The sequence below is a fragment of the Stenella coeruleoalba genome (genome assembly GCF_951394435.1).
Source record: "Stenella coeruleoalba genome assembly, chromosome: X".
Lineage (NCBI taxonomy): Eukaryota > Metazoa > Chordata > Mammalia > Artiodactyla > Delphinidae > Stenella > Stenella coeruleoalba.
In genome coordinates, this window is record NC_137152.1 from 77,343,734 (window position 1) to 77,357,067 (window position 13,334).

Here is a 13,334-nt window from a genome sequence, read left to right on the forward strand (position 1 = left end):
ATCATATCAGAAATATTTTAATAATAAATATGATGAGAGAATGCAGAACATTTTTTGAGTAGATCAAAACTAGAGCACAAACGAATTTAGGAACAAAATCTAATGAAATGAGTATATCTTGACTTGGTGAAATTTATTTGAAGTCTTTTGCAGTTCAAGTATTTAGAAATACTTCCTGTTTAGTAAAATTTTAATCCTTTTATTCATTTGAGAAATGTTTACTAAACAGCTACTTAGTATTAGGCATTGGGTGTACAGTAGTGACCAAGACAGGCACTGTTCATCTTTTTGAAGCCAGGGCCAGCTTATCCATTAGGCATGGTGAACACAGTGCCTAAGACCCACAATATTTTTTAGGGGTCTACAAAATATTTTAATTTCCTTTAGGATGAGAAGGAAAAAAATGAATATAATCCTGGCTGGATTGTATTAGTCTTTATACTAATGCAGTCATAAAATATAATTTTAATATTTGTTATGGAGAAAGAGGCCCACAAAGGCAAAAGTTGCTAGGATGGGCCTATGGGGAGTTTACATTCTATTAGAAGAGACTGGCTAATAATTACATAAAGTAGAAGACTGTAAAAAGTGCTGAGATCAGGGTAAATGCAGGGCGTGATGGGAACCCATCTTGAGAGGTCATGGAAAGTTTCTCAAAAGCCTCAACAGAAACATGAAAGATGATAAGAGTAGGAAAGGAAATGTACAGGAGCAAGAATATGCATAGATCTGAGCAGTGCGCTCAGCACTCCTGGGGATCTGTTTCTTGCTTCAACAGTGTTTGGATGGAACAGAGCCAGGGACAGCCCCTTCCTCCAGCCTCCGATCACCCTCCAAACTTTTTTCCAGTCGCAACCTTCAGAACCAGCAACTCAGCTATCCTCGGCCTCCAGGACAAGCCAACATTATTTTTTGAACTTAGCTCCTTATTACCCTTCAACCATGAGCTCCCAGATTCATCAGAATTATTCCATCGAGGTGGAGGCCGCAATCAGCCGCCTAACCAACATGCATCTGTGTGCCTCCTGCACTTACCTCTCTCTGGGCTCCTATTTCCACCAGGACGATGTGGCTGTGGAGGCCAATTTTTCCATGAATTGGCCGAAGAGAAGCTCAAGGGTGCCCAGCATCTCTTGAAAATGCAAAACCAGCACGGCGGCCGTGCCTTCCTCCAAGACGTGCAGAAGTCTCCCGAAATGAGCAGAGTAAAACCCAGGATGCTATGGAAGCCATCCTGCTCATGAAGAACCTGAATCAGACGCTTTTGGATCTGCATGCCCTGGGTTCTGCCCGCGCAGATCCCCAGCTCTGTGACTTCCTGGAGAGCTACTTCCTGGAGGAGCAGATGAAACTCATCAAGAAGATGGGCGACCACCTGACCAATCTCCGCAGGCTGGCTGGTCCGCAGGCTGTGCTGGGCGAGTATCTCTTTGAAAGGCTCACCCTTGAGCAAGAACAGGAGTCTCTGAAGTCCAGCGGCCTCTGAGGAGCCCCTCTGGCGTCAGAGCTTCTGCCTGAAGCCCTGCTCTGCAGCCACTAGGCAGCTTTTTAACCGCCCTGGAGCCCTCTCCCAAGCCTTGGAACAAATGGAAACAATAACGCTTTTTGCAGAAGAAAAAAAAAAATTAATGTGCACAGGTATGAAAGTAAGAGAGGTGACAGTGAGTGGGAAGAAGGCCAAGTACCTCCGTAAGTTTAGAGCAGTGGTTCTCAACTCAGGGCAATCTTGCCTCCCAGAAGACATTTGGTAATTCCTGGAGACATTTTTGGCTGTCACAACAGGAAGGGGATGTTACTGGCATCTAGTGGGTAGAGGGCAGGGATGCTGCTAAACATCTTACAATGCACAGGACAGCCCTCCACAACAAAGAATGATCCTGCCCCAAATGTCAACAGTATGAAGTTTGGGAAACTGTTAAAGAATTAGAACTGGAGATTTAAAAATTTTAGTCTTTGCCAATTTGATAGCTAGAGATAGTATCTTGCTGCTTAGATTTACATTTCCTTGGTTACTAGTGAGCATAAATGTTTAAAATGTTTAAATATATTTATTAGCTATGTATTTCTCCTTTAATACATTTTCTGTTTGTGCCCTTTGGAGATTTTTCAATTGGTTATTGATTTGTTGCTTAGTGTTCTGGAAGAACTCTTTATGTATTACAGATAGAAACCTGTGTGTCATTTATGTTGCAAATATTTCTCCTACCTTATCATTTTCCTTGATGTTTTATTTTTTTCTGTGCAGTTTTAACTTTTATTCAGTCAAATCCATTATTCTCATCTTTTCACATTTTCTGCTTTTATGTTATAAAAGCTGTTTTCAACCCAAATTGCATAAACTGATTACTTTAATAAAATGTGATAAACAATACAGTAGAATGGTACGCCCCATACCAACAGTGTGGAGGCACACAAAAAATAGCCAATTAAAATGGGCAGAAGGAGCAGAATTAATTAATTTATTTTTATTACGCTATGTATCCTAAGTGCCTAGAAAAGTGCCTGGCACATAATAGGCTACCAAGAAATATTCGTTAAATGTTGAATAAATTAATAAGTGGTATTTAATTGGTGATATAGTTGCATTTTATGAAACAGTATAAAATATTCATCCTTGCAAACATTCTTTGTGGAATTGGATAATGAGTAGAAGAGATCATATGCTTTTGCTTTTCTCCTAGTTTATCCCCTTCAAAGCTATTCTCCTAGTTTATCCCTTTCAAAGCTATGTGTGAATTTAGGGCTTCCAGGCTCTAAGTCATCCTAGGAATATGCATCAGGCTTAGGGCTGATCCAGATGACTTTGAAGATACCTGTGCATCTCCAGATCCTCTTCTCAACCCAAATTGACTTTTGTTTTTGTTTTGAAAGTATTATTATCCTTGCCCCCAGATACACACACATACACACATACATTTTAAGTAAAAAGTGAAAGCTCCTCTGAACCCCATCCCACTTCCCAGAGGTTAGATGCATCCTTCCATTTTTTAAATGTATTTGTGATAGGCATGAATTTGTTCCTGATTGCTTTAGTACAAGAAATAGCACATTTTTTTGTTTTGTTTTTTAAATTAAGTCCAACTTAGTTCTGAGCTCTCATATTCCTAGTTGACAGGGCACTCACTCACTATCAGTCATTCTTGGAGCTTCCACCCCTATGAGCTTTTATAGGAATCTCAGAGCTTATACTAAGTCACAAGAAAATGAGAGAGAATGGCTAATCCTTAATATCTGGTGGACACCATCATTACTGATGATTCTGCTACCCAATGATGCCACTGAATTCTGATTCTCTACCATCTGCCAGGTGCCAGTGCTCCGTAGAGTATATGGCAGGAAGCAAGGTGACAGACCTGCCTTTCAGCCATGGTTTCTCCATGCCTCCACTGACTCTACGATTTACCCCAGGGGATCCTCACTGTCCTCTCAAGGCAAGACCGAGGATCTTTTTTGATCCGTCCCCAGCATATACCTCCCACCAACAGTAGTATCGCCACCTCCCTGACCACAGTCTTAAGGAACCTCTTCCTATCCAGCAATAACCACTCACCAAATTGACAGAAGTATAGAAGTATAAACTTCTATCCATCCTTGCCCTGTAGGGCAACTCAAGACTTTACCAACAAAGACCTGGACAGGTGTTATTGTTTGGGTTTTCTTGGAGTGGTTTTGGTTTGTGTGTTTCCTGCTAGGGCTGCTCCTAATAAAGAAAGAAAAGAAGGAAGGAAGGAAGGAAAGAAAGAAGGGAAGGAGGAAGGGAGGAAGGAAGGAAGGATGGATGGATGGATGAAGGGAAGGAAGAAGGAAACAGCTGTTAACTTTACTTATCCTTCCACCTCCCATCCCCCAGAAAAAGATTGATTCCTAGAAAAGCAAAATAGGTTTAAGACTCCAGGAGTTGTACTCAATGTGAGGAAGATCTTAGGAAGACTCTGAAATAAAGAGCATCTTTAATAATCCTCATGTAACACATTTAAAATTTATTCAAAGGAAGAACTCAGAAGGTAGCAAAATATCTCCATCCACTAGGGCCTCTAGATATAAAGCTCGCTAATTTTAACAGGTAATCACATCCGTTTCTCTTTCCTCCCGCATGTTGGCAGTGACCCAGATGCTTTTTGATTGCTGAATAGGATAAGATCGTGTGACCTGCCAGGAGGTTTTTTTTTTTTTTTTTTTTTTTTTTTTGCGGTACGCGGGCCTCTCCCGTTGCGGAGCACAGGCTCCGGACGTGCAGGCTCAGCGGCCATGGCTCACGGGCCCAGCCGCTCCGCGGCATGTGGGATCTTCCCAGACCGCGGCACGAACCCATGTGCCCTGCATCGGCGGGTGGACTCGCAACCACCGCACCACCAGGGAAGCCCTGCCAGGAGGTTTTTAATCAATGAAAAAAGAGCAGCAGGCACAAATGTCTGGAGTTCATCAAACACTGGAGTAGCAACTTAAGATTTGATCAGAGTGGATTTCCACTTAAAATGACAACATCAAGCTACTGTATTATTGGAAAACCATTACAAGTTAGGATGAAGCAGAGCATGGGCTACTTTAGGGAGAGTATACTTTAGAGTCCTTTAGCAATAAGTGTAAAAAAGTTATTTTATATTATCTTCCCAAAGCTTTGCTTTTCTGAAAATACTCAGTTGCAGTCCTCTTTAACATGAATTAAAATATTTTTCCAGAATGTTCTGACACTAATTTTTTTAATCAAACATTGGGATAGTTTTGCAACCCTAGAGTATCAGTTCCATGATCACACTGCCATTTATTTTATCTTTTTCTTAATATTATTTATTTAGCTGCATCAGGTCTTAGTTGCGGCACGTGGGATCTTCGTAGCTGTGTGTGGGATCTTTTAGTTGCAGCATGCAGGAACTTTAGTTGCGGCATGTGGGATCTAGTTCCCTGACCAGGGATCAAACCCAGGCCCCCTGCATTGAGAGCACAGAGTCTTAACCACTGGACCACCAGGGAAGTCCCCACACTGCCATTTAGATTGTCTGCTGTTGAGCATTGCACCAAAAGTTAGATTGGAAAAGCTGTGGGAAATATTCCGCCGCCTTAAGGGAAAAGAGGCCTTATTTATATTAGTTAGCATGTTACAAAGATTGTGTAAAAGAAATTGTTAAACACTAGATGATGTATAAATAATCAGTCTTCACATCTTTGAAGGAGCTGAAAGAATGTCACCAAACACACACAGACACTCAAATCTCTCTGAGGAGTAAGTACTTGCCAATACCCATGTGCAGTCACAGCAACATTCTTTTCCCTGTTTAGAAGTGGGAGCAGACTACCTCAAGACCTATTTTTTTCTTATTTTTCTCTTTTCTTAAATGGAAGTATAGTTGATTTACAATTTTGTGTTAGCTTCAGGTGTACAGCAAAGTGATTCAGATATACATATATATATTCTTTTTCAGATTCTTTTCCATAATAGGTTATTACAAGATACTGAATATAGTTCCCTGTGCTATACAGTAGGACCTGTTTATCTATTTTATATATAGTAGTGTGTGTCTGTTAATCCCAAACTCCAATTTATCCTTCCCTCCCCTCCCCTTTCCCCTTTGGTAACCATAAGTTTGTTTTCTATGTCTGTGAGCTCAAGACCTATTCTTAAGGGCAATTACTGACAATAGATGAGCTCCCTTACCCCGTTTTCACTAAATAGTTATAAGTTTTAGTAAGTTAAGTTAATTTTAGTAAGTTAATTCATCTCTCTGGATCTTTGTCTCCCCATCTAGAAAATGGGGATAATAATAAACTACCCTATCTACTAGTCCATGAAGCTTGTGAAAGGCTGAAATAAGGTGATGTATATACAAGTTATTCACAAAATATAAAGCTTTGGTTTCACCTATTTCACATTCATTTAGCCAGGAAGTGTACTAGACGCTCAAGAGATAAAAATGAAGTCAACAGAGTCACTGTTCTCATGGGTCTTTATAACACAAGGTGTTCAATCGGCAGGCCTATTTCAGCCCCTAATATCATGGTAGTCACTGTGCTAAGTGAGGGGGTTAATGAAGATGAAAACCAATGTTAAATATAACATTGCAAATCAATTATACTTCAATTTAAAAAAAAAAAAAAAAAGGAAAAAAGAAAAGCAGGGTCCTTACCTTCAAGAAGCACACAGTCTATGCAAGAGGCATGCCCATAAACCAACAACTACAAAATAGCACAGTTAGTGCCATGACAGAAAAAAAGCACAAAAGAGGAAAGGCTCCCATGCATTTCTAATCATTTCTAGTGTTCTCTGCCTGTGATTAAGAGACGCTGCCACCTTATCATCAGTACTGATCCAGCTCTTTTGACTTGAACAGTCGTGTTCCCCATATGTGTGGGTAACTGAGAAAGAAATTAGCATGCTTTATACTCCATTATCCGTTTTACAGTTAAAAAAAACAGAAATCTTTATTACAATAGATTAAGCACCAACATTAAAGAATGAAACAGATAGTCATCCAAGGCAACTTTTTAAACTTTTTAAAAAGACATTAACTCCTAAGTTCAATTTGTTATTTTTCTCACTAATGGTGAACAAGCACTCAGGGCAGATCCAAATTTTCAGCATTGTAGTCCTCAAAATCAAAATACCTGTTTATGTTTGGAAAAACATCTTAGAATTGCTCTTATTAATTACATAATTTAATCTTACTTGAAATATTTAAGCAAAATAAACTTAAAATTCCCACTAGAAACATATAAGATTCACCAAAGGAAACTTCTGCTCTAAGCACTTAACTGACATGAGATATTGTTGTGTATGAGCTCTTTTTGTTTTTTTAATAAAGTATCAAGTTTTCCCAAGATAACATCCCATGGGAGCTGGGAAATTTATTTTTAAAGGATGTAATTGTTTTCTTTAATATGCTGCTATAATTCTAGGACAGCAGTCTCTCTCTGGGAAAAGAAAAAGGCATTTCAGTGGGTTGCCATCTGTATAGCCCCATTCCAAATGATGGAAACAAGATGGTTCAGAGGCTGAATGACAAATATGAATTTTGAACAAATCTAAACCTGCCATTCTCCTCAGCTCGGATGCTCAAGAAATCATTTAAAACATTTGATAACCATGTCATTGCACACCTGCGAGGTGGTTTGATTTCAGGGATTACAATTACCTGAGAAACACACAACCATTTGCCTTGCAGAAGCTATTTAGATTTGAAGACCTCTTCGTCACAGCCCTGAAACTTCATCTTACATCATCTCCCGACGTGAACTGACTATTATGCAGTTTGGATGTGCATTGAAAGCTGCAGGCATGTTTTACTGACAAGTCTTGCAGACAGCATTAGTATGATAGGCTATGGCACATACAGGAACTTTTGAGAAGAGAGGTTAAATCCTAGAGGGAAAAGAGTTTGGGGAACAAGTGATTTAGTAACAGGAAGAAATCAGTTAGCCAGCAAAGCAGAAGGACTGAACAGGTATTTAGCTCTTTAGGGAAACATGCAACTATGTATCAAGGTCAAGGAAAAGCATGAGATCAATTACAGTAGATATTTACAGACACTTAATATTTGATGATGCTGATATTTAAAGAGAAAGGACAAGGAATTCATTGTTTCTGTGTGCCATTAATTTATAAATATTCTGCATTTAAAAATAAACTTTTTCACAGAAATGATGTCCTTTTATCATCTTTCTTTTTTGAAACATATTCCTTGTTTGATTTGTTTTCAATAATTGAACTATATCAGAGCACACCATTTAAAATGCTTCTACATTTAACCCCAAAGTAATTAAATCAGCAAAACACATGTATTATGAATAACTTTATCAATCAATGTCAGCATTTCAAATGTTTGAAATTGTTCGATAATATCCAAGATAATGATTTCAGAAATACAGGGGAGGCATCATGATTCTTAATGTGTATTGTGACATTTAGGAAATGTTAAGGAGAAAAAAATGAGAAAGAAAAAAAGGAAAATGAGCTATCAAATGCATGCATGTCAATTTCATGAAGTGGTTCAAGATTAGTATTTTATTCAGAATAAACTAATTTTATTATTATTTTATAATCCTCAGACCAATACACCAGTCTCTACTTCAGAAATGTTCAGATAACATTTTTCTAATTTAAAGTTTACCTATGTGAAGAATAATATTTGTAACAATTACAAGTTTCATCTAATTTACCTTGCTAACAAGTAATAGCCTCAAAATATTTCTTGCCTTCAGTGGATTGTTTCTTCCAAGACTTTAGTTATCAAAGTTTTAAATTGTTCCTTGGGATACGTGAGGATAATTAGATCACTGCCCTCAAAATCTGCATTCAATGGCAGTGATTTTATTTCAAGTTTTGAAAGAAGTAAAACAATAGTTATCTCATTAGAAGTTCATTGGATAGACCTTTATCAAAAAAAACACTTGTTTCAGGGGCCATTTTATCTTTTATTAGAAGCCTAATAGATTCATTCTAAAATCCAAAAAGCATAAATCCCTTTACAAATTCTCAAATATGTTTGTAAGAAAAAAGGTTTTTTTATGTCGAATTGGTTTCAACTATTAAATCCTTATTTTAGAAAATTCCCTCCTCTGTCTTTTATATACAATTACATATTGTAAAGATGATATATACAGTAATCTTTGTATATATTTGTGTATCATCTTTGTATACATTGTGTTATTATTATAAACTTGGGATGTCAAGGATATTGTCAGTCTTTAAGGTGCTTTGCTGATCTCTTGAATAATAAAGTGAAACAGGCTTATATTATTCATTATCATCCCCTTTTTCTCTATTTCTGTACTTAACATGAATCATTCATTCAATAACCTTTTTTGCTAAACATTGTGGGTAACACAAAAGAAGTGTAATGCATAGTCTTTACCCTCAAAGACACACACATCTTCTAGGAAGTCAAGACACATACACCGTTAAGGAGAAAAAATAAAGATTAAGTGCTAATACAGCAGGAATTACAATAGAAATTTAAAGAAAGATGAGATTCATCTTCACTGAAGTGCATGTAGAAGGTTTCATAGAGGTGATAGGACTGGGTCTTAAAGGATATTGGATTAAGTTGAAATGAGGGGAGAGGGTATGCACAAGGAAGAGTAAAGAAACAAAAGAATGAACATGACCGGGAGACAGTGAATGGAGACTGATTAACATAAGTGGGAAGATCTTGATAAGCAGTCGGGAAAGATAAGTTGGAAATAAATTTTGGAGGGCCTCAAATACTAAAGGGGAGATTTGGGGCTCGGCTAACCGTGGGAATTGGGTAGGAAGGGTGAGTACAAAAGGCCTAGGGAAGGAAGCATCAATAGGGCTTTCGTCCATTCATTCTAACAAGCATTTGTTGGGTACTGTTTAGTTGGTAGAATATTTGGGGGACTAAAGATTCCAAAATGGCTTCAAGCCTTTGGGATTTCAAAAACAAGTGTTTATAGTTAACAGAAATTTTACTATACCTTCTGGTCCCTTTAAAAATAAGATTCTAGCCCCCAGAAGTTGCTTGAGCCACATAAGGAGGGGGAAACAGATGAACCAAATTTGTGTAATTAGTTCCTGAACTGACCTTCAATTCCATTGTGCTTTTCCTTGCTTTAGAATCCTTCAGTTTCCAAAGCTTTCTGTCTCCAGCTCCCTTCCTGCCTCACCTCTCCAACTTCCCAGACCCTAACTAGTTATTTTCTTTCTAGATGCTGTTCCAACTTGGAGGTTTAGATCACTTTAGGCAAAGCCTAAGACATCTTTCCTTTTCTGGTTTGCACTGGGAAAAACTGGCTTGGAGAAAAATTAGGAAGTTCAGGAAGAAAAACAATTGGGGTAGGAGAAAGGTGATCAATTTGACTATGATTCTATTGACTTGGTAATGATGGTGGGATTCACTATCATATGTGTGATTCCTGATAGACAGTTGGAAACATCAAATTGGAAATCAAGGTAGGAAACAAGGTTGGAATGCAGATTTGGGAGTCTTCACCAATGGCAATTTAAGGTGTCAAAAAGGCACTGAAGAGTGTGCCCTTCTCCTTACCCCAGAGTGGGCATCAGTGCTAAGGATACAGGTCTATGGTGTTATTCATGGTCAACTGATATCAATGTGTTGAGTCTTATTAAGTCCCTGCAACAGCTCTGTGAGGTAGGAAGGTGAGACAGATTATATATCATTTCCCATTAGGATTTCTTTTCTAATTAGATTAAGAATTTTATTCATATTAAGATTTATATACATATTTATCCCAGACTGATTTCTTCTAAGGCCCTACACACATAGACCAATCCTTTATTGCCATGACTGGTCTAATTATTCCTAAAATTAGCCAACACTGCTGTCTTTCCTATCAGCATGTGCAGTCTTGCTCTCACAAATAACTGTGATTAGAAAAATTGCATATGTTAAAAGAAGGCCAGCTTGAGGAAATTTGGTGTATAACACACAGATCCTCTAGTCAGCTAAAAATAAAGCAAATATGTAAGGGAAAGCTTTAAAGAGAAAAAGGCTTGTTATTCTTTGAAGAATATGTTTTGAAACCATTGGTAACTGTTCCTGGAAAAACAATAGACTGTGAAAAAAATCTGCCTTTTTATTCTTTATTTACTAATTTTCTGCTGAACATACTACACTGTATTCAAGCTCTTCTCTTTCTTCTAAATCATTTTGTTATATACCATCATGAGGAGTCATAAATATAAATCCCAGAGGATGGGAGAACATTCACTAACTATAAGACATGAGTGGAAAATTAGAAACATAGAGGATTCTTATTCACTCCTTTGGGTCACTGGATCACAGATTTGAAAGGAATTTGAAAAAAAAATTAGTTTAGGCACCTTTGTTTTAAAGAAGAAACCCCAACGCAGAGAGATTGTGAAAAGCTTAAGGTCCTACAGCTGGTAAATGGTAGAGTGCTCATTCCGTGGCACCACACTGCTGATACTTATCCCTACACCTTGACTAAATGAATGAATCCAAAAGTAAATTTTGAGTTCCTACTATATGGTATGTGTTGAAGGGGAAGCTAAAGTTTAAAAGAAAAGGGTTCTACCCTCAGAATGGGAGAAAACATTTGCAAATTAAGCAACTGACAAGGGATTAATCTCCAAAATATACAAAGAGCTCAGGCAGCTCAATATCAAAAAAACAAACAACCCAGTCAAAAAAATGGGTGGAAGATCTAGATAGACATTTCTCCAAAGAAGACATACAGATGGCCATGATGCACATGAAAAGATGCTCAACATCACTAATAATTAGAGAAATGCAAATCAAAACTACAATGAGGTATAACTTCACACTGGTCAGAATGGCCATCACCAAAAAATCTACAAACAATAAATGCTGGAGAGGGTGTGGAGAAAAGTGAACCCTCTTGCACTGTTGGTGGGAATGTAAACTGGTACAGCCACTATGGAGAACAGTATGGAGGTCCCTCGAAAAACTAAAAATAGAGCTACCATATGACCCAGCAATCCCACTACTGGGCATATACCCTGAGAAAACCATAATTCAAAAAGATACATTCACCCAATGTTCATTGCAGCATTATTTACAATAGCTAAGACATGGAAGCAACTTAAATGTCCATGGACAGATGAATGGATAAAGAAGATGTGGCATATATATACAATGGAATATTACTCAGCCATAAAAAGGAACAAAATAATGCCATTTGCAGCAACATGGATGGACCTAGAGATTGTCATACTAAGTAAAGTAAGTCAGACAGAGAAAGACAAATAGCATATTATATCGCTTTTATGTGGAATCTAAAAAAAAGGGTACAAATGAACTTATTTACAAAACAGAAGTAGAGTCACAGATGTAGAAAACAAAATCATGGTTACCAGGGGGTAAGGGGGGTAGGGATAAATTGGGAGATTGGAATTGACATATACACACTACTAAATATAAAATAGATAACAAATGAGGACCTACTGTATAGCACAGGGAACTCTACTCAATATTCTGTAATGGCCTATATGGGAAAAGAATCTAAAAAAGAGTGGATATAGGGCTTTCCTGGTGGCACAGTGGTTGAGAGTCCGCCTGCCGATGCAGGGGACACGGGTTCGTGCCCCAGTCCGGGAAGATCCCACATGCCGCGGAGCAGCAGGGCCCATGAGCCATGGCCGCTGAGCCTGCGCGTCCGGAGCCTGTGCTCCGCAACGGGAGAAGCCACAACAGTGAGAGGCCCGCGTACCGCAAAGAAAAAAAAAAAAAGAGTGGATATATGTATATGTACAACTGATTCACTTTGCTGTACACCTGAAACTAATATAACATTGTAAATCAACTATACTCCAAATAAAATTTTAAAAAAACGACAACAACAACAAAAATTTTTAAAAAAGGGTTTTACCAACATATATGTCCATGGACAGATGAATGGATAAAGAAGATGTGGTATGTATATATATATATATAAAATGGAATACTACTCAGTTATAAGAAATAATGAAATAATGCCATTTGCAGCAACATGGATAGACCCAGAGATTATCATACTAATTGAAGTAAGTCAGAAAGAGAAAGACAAACACCATATGATATCACTTATATGAGGAATCTAAAATATGACACAAATAAACTTATCTATGAAACAGAAACAGACTCACACACATAGAGAACAGACTTGTGGTTGCCAAGGGGGAGGGGGGTACGGGAGGGATGGATTGGGAGTTTGGGATTAGCAGATGCAAACTATTGTCTAGAGAATGGATAAACAACAAGGTCCTACTATATAGCACAGGGAACTATATTCAATATCCTGTAATAAACCATATTGGAAAAGAACATGGAAAAGAATATAGATAGATAGATAGATAGATAGATATATGAATCACTTTGCTATACACCATAAACTAACACAACATTGTAAGTCAACTATACTTCAATAAAATAAATTTTAAAAAATTAAAAGGGTTTTAAATTTGAAGACACTGACCCTGTTGCCAGGAGCTTTGAAATTGATGTGAGATCAGCATACAAGAGGCAGTTAACGAGTACTATCAGAATGAATCGATAATCAAATGTTCAATGGTGGCAGAGCATTGACTGGGAAGAGAAATTGGAATTGGATAGAGCAGAGTAGAGAAGCATCTATTATGCTCCAAAGCTACAAGACAGGTCTCTGCGGAGTCATTCTTTGACAAAGCCATGTGTCACCACCAACATACCAGGAGTAAAACGGTACTCTGTAGTCACCTTTGTCACAGGGTACATATAGAAAAGTTGATGAAAGTTAAAATTTGCTGAGGTATTTTAAATCCTTGCCCCCCAAATAAGCTGTATTTTCTCTTACTATGAAATTATTAAAATTCCTGCCAAAGCATTAAAAAGCAGTTTCCTCCACTTTAAGATCTTCCATCT

General features: G+C 37.8%; 1 long non-coding RNA gene and 1 pseudogene across 2 annotated transcripts in view; one reads left to right on the forward strand and one right to left on the reverse strand.

Annotated features, from left to right (window-relative positions):
- Nucleotides 1-13,334, reverse strand: part of LOC307180738 — a 734,518-nt gene that overhangs the window by 626,016 nt on the left and 95,168 nt on the right. The window lies entirely within an intron of this gene.
- Nucleotides 531-1,521, forward strand: LOC307180149 (ferritin light chain-like; annotated as a pseudogene). The gene has a single exon. The product of its transcript is annotated as a ferritin light chain-like (transcript).